This window comes from Elaeis guineensis, chromosome 3 (genome assembly GCF_000442705.2).
Source record: "Elaeis guineensis isolate ETL-2024a chromosome 3, EG11, whole genome shotgun sequence".
NCBI classification, from domain to species: domain Eukaryota; kingdom Viridiplantae; phylum Streptophyta; class Magnoliopsida; order Arecales; family Arecaceae; genus Elaeis; species Elaeis guineensis.
In genome coordinates, this window is record NC_025995.2 from 98,140,355 (window position 1) to 98,148,076 (window position 7,722).

General features: G+C 36.9%; 1 pseudogene; it reads right to left on the bottom strand.

The window, feature by feature from the left end:
* Positions 1 to 1,376: 1,376 nt before the first annotated feature.
* Positions 1,377 to 7,201, bottom strand: LOC105041608 (tubulin-folding cofactor C-like; annotated as a pseudogene).
* Between the last annotated feature and the right edge of the window lie 521 nt (positions 7,202 to 7,722).

Genomic DNA, 7,722 nt, shown 5'->3' on the forward strand with positions numbered 1-7,722 from the left:
TACAAAAAATATAAATGAAAATGACTAAAGTTGAGAAGATATTTCTGTAATTTTTTTAAAAATTTTAAAAAAATTATTTATAAAAATATAATACACTCATAAAAGGAACAAGGTGGTCCAAGAGTAAAGATCCTAAGGTGTGTTTAGGACCATATCCTGTTATTCTACTTATGTTGCAACTTTTGGGTCAAAATAACGCTGGCCAGCATAAAAGTTATGGCACCTAAATTTTTGTTATTTCAAAATTTTAGCATGTTTATATTAAATCTCGAATGAAACACTTAATCTAGATGATAACGCTGAGATACAGATAAATGTCCTACAGATCGTGCTTGGGTTTTTAACCAACAAGTTAAGAAAGATATTTAAAATATTCTCAAGTGACTCTTCTAGAAGACATAAGTTGTAAATGGACTACCATCCTGAGAAAATTTGTAATCGTACAAAAATTTTGCAGGGAAAAGGCTGCTACAAGGCAAGTTGTATATGGAAATTCATATATATAGTATGGCATCGATAGATATGATTACTGTGGAACCAACTCTTTCAACCAGCAGAGCACCCAGCGTGAAGGCAGCCTTTTTTAGCGAAAGTCAATGGACTTCAGAACATGAACAAGTTTGTCGCTTTCATGAATAGTTGGGTTAACTGATGCCACATATTATGGTACGAAAGAAGATGCAATGTTTTAGTGATATTGCATGCAGCCTGAACAAAATGGTCAAAAATCTAGATACAAGTAGGATCTCAGTAGTTGAGACAAGACCCTATCTTACTTAAACAGTATTCTCTCAAGGTAATGGTTTACAAAGCAATTTTCATAAATTGAACTAAGAAAGGTGGATTTCCAGTGTATTTTACAGAAAGATGATGTTTAATATATCTTGATACATGGTTTACCCTAGAAGGCATTAGACAGATAATTTTAGCTCTTCCAACCACTCCTTTAAATTAGAAGCTAAAGCTGTGTGGCTTGCTTTACAGGCCAATCAATTAAGTGCATAATCTATTTCTAGATTATACACTTATAAAATCATTAAATGGATAACGGCAGACCCAAGGGAAAAAATGCCAACATTGTTAATCAATATTGACAGGCAGCAAGAGACTGAGTACATAATATTTAACTCTGATCAAATTCGAGAAATGAGAATGCTCTCATGCACTGGTAGTATACACAAACTACAATTGCAACCGCATTGACAATGCTAGAGCTCAAGGCCTGCAAAGTTACAAAACTGTTTAACCTTATTGTAATGCTGTTAAAGGTTAACGTAGTAGAAGGATTTTGCAGTCTCAACTACCCTATCCGAACCAGGAATCAATAACGTGATCTGCAAAGACAGTTCTGTATATATCAACATTTCAAACCCAAGTATCACAATAGCTATGAACTAGATAAGATGAAGAGAATTTTGGGTAACATTATATGCCAAACCATCAGTTGAAAGTCAACAGCTGCTACAACCATAACACTTGCAAATGTGTAGCTGCTTTTGTTTCTATCTCTGAGCATATAAAAGACTGATAGCAAAACTCCTATGGCAGACCAACATATAATAATGGGAAGAGGACCTTTTACCTTCTGTTTCCCTTCTGAAAGAGTCACGATATGAACACACATTTTCTGCTCATTATCAAACAACGCATGTCAAATGACAGCTATGCATGTATTCATAAGGGCTATAGCATTAAGAAAACTCAAGAGACACAAGGAACCATGCCATAAAATTCTTAGATGAACTGGACAATTCGTAAGTAAACATACCAGCCACAAATGACAAACCACTCAATCACCTCAAGATGTAAGATGACTTCTACTACAATGTTCATGGCCATTTGATTCTCAAAAAGATTAGTTGCAAGAACCCTTTAAATTTGATGTCCCACCAACTTTGGAACCATTTCATTTTTCACTCCAAGGTATTCTTCAGTTTTAGTGTCGTTACATAATGCTACTAGGAACCCTTTTTCCACTTTTAGAGAATTAAACTAATGCTGCTTTTCAATTTTGTCTAATTGCCTGATATCAGCAATTTTCTTTTGAGGAAAAAAAAAACTACTAAAATAAAACTTATTAGGTAATGAAGTGAAGAATGTGGATATTTCTTAGGAGCACTTGCTTCTTACAAATCAAGTATCCCTGCCTTACAAATATCCATCCTCATTCAAACTCTTGCTTTATGCAACTATACACAAGAAGACCATTAGTTAACCAGGACTCCCAACATTATTTAATATAAAACTTCATGCAACGTACTAAACAGGTCATGTTACTATTTGACGCAAGTGGAACAAAGAAAGAATGGGCAGCAATTATTATATAGGAGATGATCTTTGTATGTTAACAAGGACCAATGGAAACTTTTCGATGTCATACATGTAACGAGAGAGTCTAGCCATAAAACAGAAATAGTACAACCAATGCTGGGGGGCATGAAACTAATGGCGTACTACCAAAGGAAGGAAAATAGAGAATCAAGACTTAGAGAAATGGAAACAGGTCAGCAGTCCATTAGCAACTGAAACACAGCAAAGTAGAAAAATATACCCCAACCTCTACAACCCCGTCAATCCCTCAACCATCAAAGAACTAAACATGTTGTTTGTGTCCAGATGAGCTGCCTCAGCTTATTCTTTCATCCAAAATAAGAAGGGGAAGAAGGAGGGGGGAGCATATTTGTATGCAAGTCCTATCCAAATATCTGTCCTTTTTCTCCTCCCCAGACCTATAAGAGCACTAGCATGATGAATATCCATGTTTTTAAATGCTGAATCAAGATTTGAAAGTAAGGTTCCTGAAAAATCCTGGCCAGCTAAGATCACATTGGTTTCAGCCAAATCCAAAGCAGTTCAATTGTTTTTGACTTTCTTTGTTACAATCAAAAATGAGCGGAAAAAATAAATTATGGATAGTTCAAAAAGAAGAAAAATCCCCTATGGTAATTAAAAGCTAAAAAATATATTAAGTGCATTCGACCAGCATATGTCAACGATCTCCATATTAATGATTATAGATACTGCCAAAGGGCCCACCACTATCAAACAAGCCAGTATAGAGTGCAGCTACTGGTTAACAGATACTGGCAATGTGTTTTTCATTATGATCAGAACACTAGTCAGCATTAATTGCTCAGAAAAAAAAATTGTAAACATTAACCATGTGACAGGCATGTCCACTCCTTATTTTTTGATGGATATCTTCACTATCATTGATAACAAAACCAGTACCTACCTCCATCTACATAACCTGCCCATAATGATTTCAATCATGACTATCATCATCAATGACATCTATAACATAATTCTCAAATAGCCTAGCTGCTCTCCTCTTTGCACCACCCTTCTTTTAGCTTGAAGTTGGCCAGTCTCAGCCTGACTAGTCCTAATTTAGTTTGATAACATTGTCGATTTTTCTCTCCTTAATTAACACTTCTCGAACCTTCCATATGCTCATCTAGTCTGGTCATGAAAACTATAATAATAACAACAGTAATCATCTAGAAGACTAGTGGATATTCCTTTTGAGGACAACGTTACAGGTCAATGAGCTCCTCATGATCATTATACATCATCTTTGGAGTCTATCTTACTGGGGCTATTTTTAATCTCAAGCAGCTCATTTTAAAAGAAGACAACCTTCTCATGTCAACTGGATTTCAAGAATCTCAGAGGTGACGAATGTTAATATTCCAAGTGCTCCATGAATTATAACTACTACTTAGCCAAAGCATCATGAAATGAAACAGGTGTATGTGCATGACTCAAAAATGTTCAATTATTCTAGATTGTTTTTCCCTCCACAAATGCAATGCAACTTTAATACTGATAGTGCCGGTCAACAACAAAAACTGCATCAATATATAATGTGTAGACTTTTCAGATTATTACCTAATCTCACCATCACACTGTCTATTGGAATCCAGTTCCAAATAATCTATGACATTTTCTATCATATTCATCACCTATGGATGATGTTTATAAAATTTTAACAGACATAATGAGGAGAATCTTGGATATAAACAATAACTAGTCTTATTTCATCTTATATGAAGAACTAGGTGAAGTTTTAAGATGAGTGTGTATTAGGCATCCACTAGTTGCACAAATGTTTCGATGGAGCTGCTGACCTCATTACTTGCAATAATAAAGCAGCATTCCTTCCCCCCCAACATATTAGTGTTGAATAATTCATGGAAAGGGATAGAAGCTCAACCAGAGTAAGCAACCTCTTGAGCTTCTACCAGAATGTTCACAGAGCACATATCAGCTATTGTTCTAATATCAGCTTGCGAAGATTTAGTCTACCTCTTGACATGTCTCCGTTATCCATAACTCGATGCACTACATAGGAGCTTGCAGTTATTTTGACCATTCCAAAAATACATGCATGGGAAAGCAAGGGAGAATGATGTAGCTCATATCACTGACCTCTTATCACAAAAATCCTTCTTAATGAAATTACAGCAGCTTGCAATACTTGGTGTTCATAACAAATAATTGTGGTTCCAGATTATCTTCATGAGCTACCATGTCACACATCCTATCAGCATGATAGTTAGGGTGAAAAAACCTTTATTTGCCAACCTACTTAACAGCCTAATCTATATTAAGTGATACAGACTATATTAAGTGATACAGATAATCCCAAATATAACAGTAAATACATTAAAAGGACTTCAATAGGAAGTCAAAGACTCATCAAAAGGGAAACACTGTATCAAAAGTTCAAAATGATGATGAATCCCCATGTTGTGCATGTTCATCAATCAAACTTTAATATGAAGCACCTCCAAATCTAGAGCCTATTTAATCCTCGCCCACGAAGCACTGTTCCTAATTCTCTGTGAGGGGCAGATGGCTAGATTTCTGGCACATGCGAATCATAGGTTCACATGAAGTGAAAGGCATTTATCTTTGTTCAGATACAGTCATGGATAAACAACTTTTCAGGAGTAATCTCTCCATACATTTATATATGTCACGGATCTCTTTCATTGCAGCTTTCACGTAGTATGAGTACAACACTCCATTAGTCCAACAGACATACAATTAGACTATTCATTGACGTTATTGCCAACACTAGCATGTGTTGCAGCTTATTCATCCTTATGCAGATAATTTAATGCAAAGCAAAAGGAAATGCAGATGCATCTCCTAGGCTTGACTTTGGTGGCATGATGACCATCTTTATGGTAATAAGTTCAACTAAGGCTACATTGTCCTAGCCCGATCAGGATATTGGATCAGGTGAAGCTGATCGGTCTAGAATTTGGGTTGGATTTGGGTAGGCAAACAGAAAATCACTAACTAATTTTTTGTTTCGATTCAGTTGATGTTAGAGGTGTGGGTAGCCAAACCCATCCTAAGCTTGATCTGAGTTAATATACATTACCACCATGTGTGTTGTGTGACTATACATGTATCAGCATGTCTAGTCGTATTTAAGATAAAATATAAAGGAAAAAAAAATAAAGAGTGGCAATCGATAGAAAAGCACTTGGATACCTATGTCTTCTGGTGTCAATAATGGCATTCATGAGAATGGATGGACATTGATCATGCTAAGGTAACAACAATATGTCTCATACCACTTGCCTCCATAATCATGAGTCAGAAAAGATGATCGGATTAAAGGAAGAACAAATTAAGTCAGACATGTTGAGTTTGAATCAGTCAATAATAAAAGCATCAGACAAGCAATATCTCCAATGACTTCAGGGTAATCTAATGTATGTTCTATTAAAGAAGTTCATCTGATGCTGATCAAGTAAATAATCACTGCAGCATGCATAAACGATATTGTGCTATAACTTCAAAAAATCAAATGTGGATTCATTCATTCGCAATCAACAGAGAAATAAGCACTTCAAAACTTTCATATGCCTATACCAGAGGAAATTGCTCAAATAAAAAATAGCCAAATAAACCATATATGATTTACCTGGTTTAGAATTGTGCTTACTGACAGAAAATTGAAGTCAAAATAGACTATTCATCATCACAATGTTCTGCCCTATCTGAAGCATTAATGGTGTCTACACATTCTTCCTCGGGTATTAAACACCAATTTGGAGACTGTACAACTCGTAACCATTTAAAATCGTCCACATTGGCCCAAGTCCCTGTCTCCTCCCGTAGACCAGAATCTCTCAGCTCCTCATCGATTCCTTCATAAAATACCCGGAATGGGGCAAACCTCACAGCACTGCTGTCCTCTATGATTGGCCCACTCCGCACCCGGAGATAGAAATCGGTTGCCCTGGCTTGGTGGATCCTGATCGGGTGAGAGGCCAGCATGAACAAACAATCATTTACATCTTCTAGCAGGATTCATCCCCGAACAGGGCCAGCAAAGATGCGGCAATTCCTGAGCCGATGTACAAAGAGTGCTCGGATCCGGCCTTTTAGGTAGACGTCACAAGAATTAAGATCTGAAAGAGTGAAATCCCCCTCGCCCTCTTTAGAAACCCTAAAATGCTTCACTTAAACCGCGCCTTCCTTCTTCCTGAAACCCGGCGAGTCCCGGACGCCCGCAAGATTCGATTCTTCCGCATCCAGGACCTTGATCTCCTCCATTTCTTTGGCCAAAACGCTCGGATCTTTCTTCGATGTTTTGTTTTAGAAGGAAAACTTCTTCCTCGGCATCAGCTCCGATTTGGCGCTCTCCAGGGCTTCTTTCAACTCGGAGATGGCCTTGAGAGAGGAGCCGACATCGTAGGAGGGCAAGAAGTAGAAGTTATGGGCAACGATGTGGTCCAGATCGGCGATGGAGGCGGAGACCTTCTCGAGCTCGGGCGTCAGGTTGGGGGCCGAGGCCAGATCGGAGGCGAGGGCGTGGCAGCGGGAGAGGGCGACCTCGATGGAGCGCTTGGAGTCGGAGAAGCAGTCGAGGAAGGAGCGGACGGACTCGAAGGCAGGGGAGGAGCCGGTGGAGTCTGAGCGGCGAGCGATGGACTGCTGGAGGCGGCAGTGGTGGAGGTTGGAAAGGCGCTCGAGCATGGCGGCGTGCTTTTTCTGCACGATAGGATCTAGGGTTTCGGAGGGGAATGGGTTCGGCTGAGATTGGTCTTCTTCCTCCATTGCGGTTAACTCGATGGCGGAAGCCCGCGAATCCTCCGGGAAACACACGGGAGGTGAGTGGAGATGGAGCAGGCGAGAGAGAGGGCTTATGCACATGCCCAGCACACGAGGATTTGCATTTCGGGAGCCCTTTTCCTAATTAATATTAAAAAAAAAATTATTTATCTAAATAATCTAATTTTTAATCAGAATGATGTAAAATCGATAAAATTATTTTTAATAACATTTTATCATCGCGAAATCACCCCCTATTTCCTACATAGATTATGTCAAAAAATTAAAAATTAAAAATTAAAAACATCAAATAATATGATATTTTTAAAAATGTTATTTCAAATGATGTTTTTAAAAACGTCATATTATTAGATATTTTTTATTTTTTTCAAAAAAAATAAAAAATAAAAAAAATTAAATTTATAAAAAAATAAAAATTTTAATTTTGATAAAAATAAAAATTATTATTTAAAATTAATATCTTCATTTCAAATTATCTTTTCAAAAAAATATCTAAAAAAAATTGATGTAAAAAAAATTAAAAATATTATTAAAAAAAGAATAGAAAAGAAATAGCAATTATAATTCTAGAATTATTTAAAAATTAATTTTTTAAAAAAATCTCAAAAAAAGATCTTAAAAAAA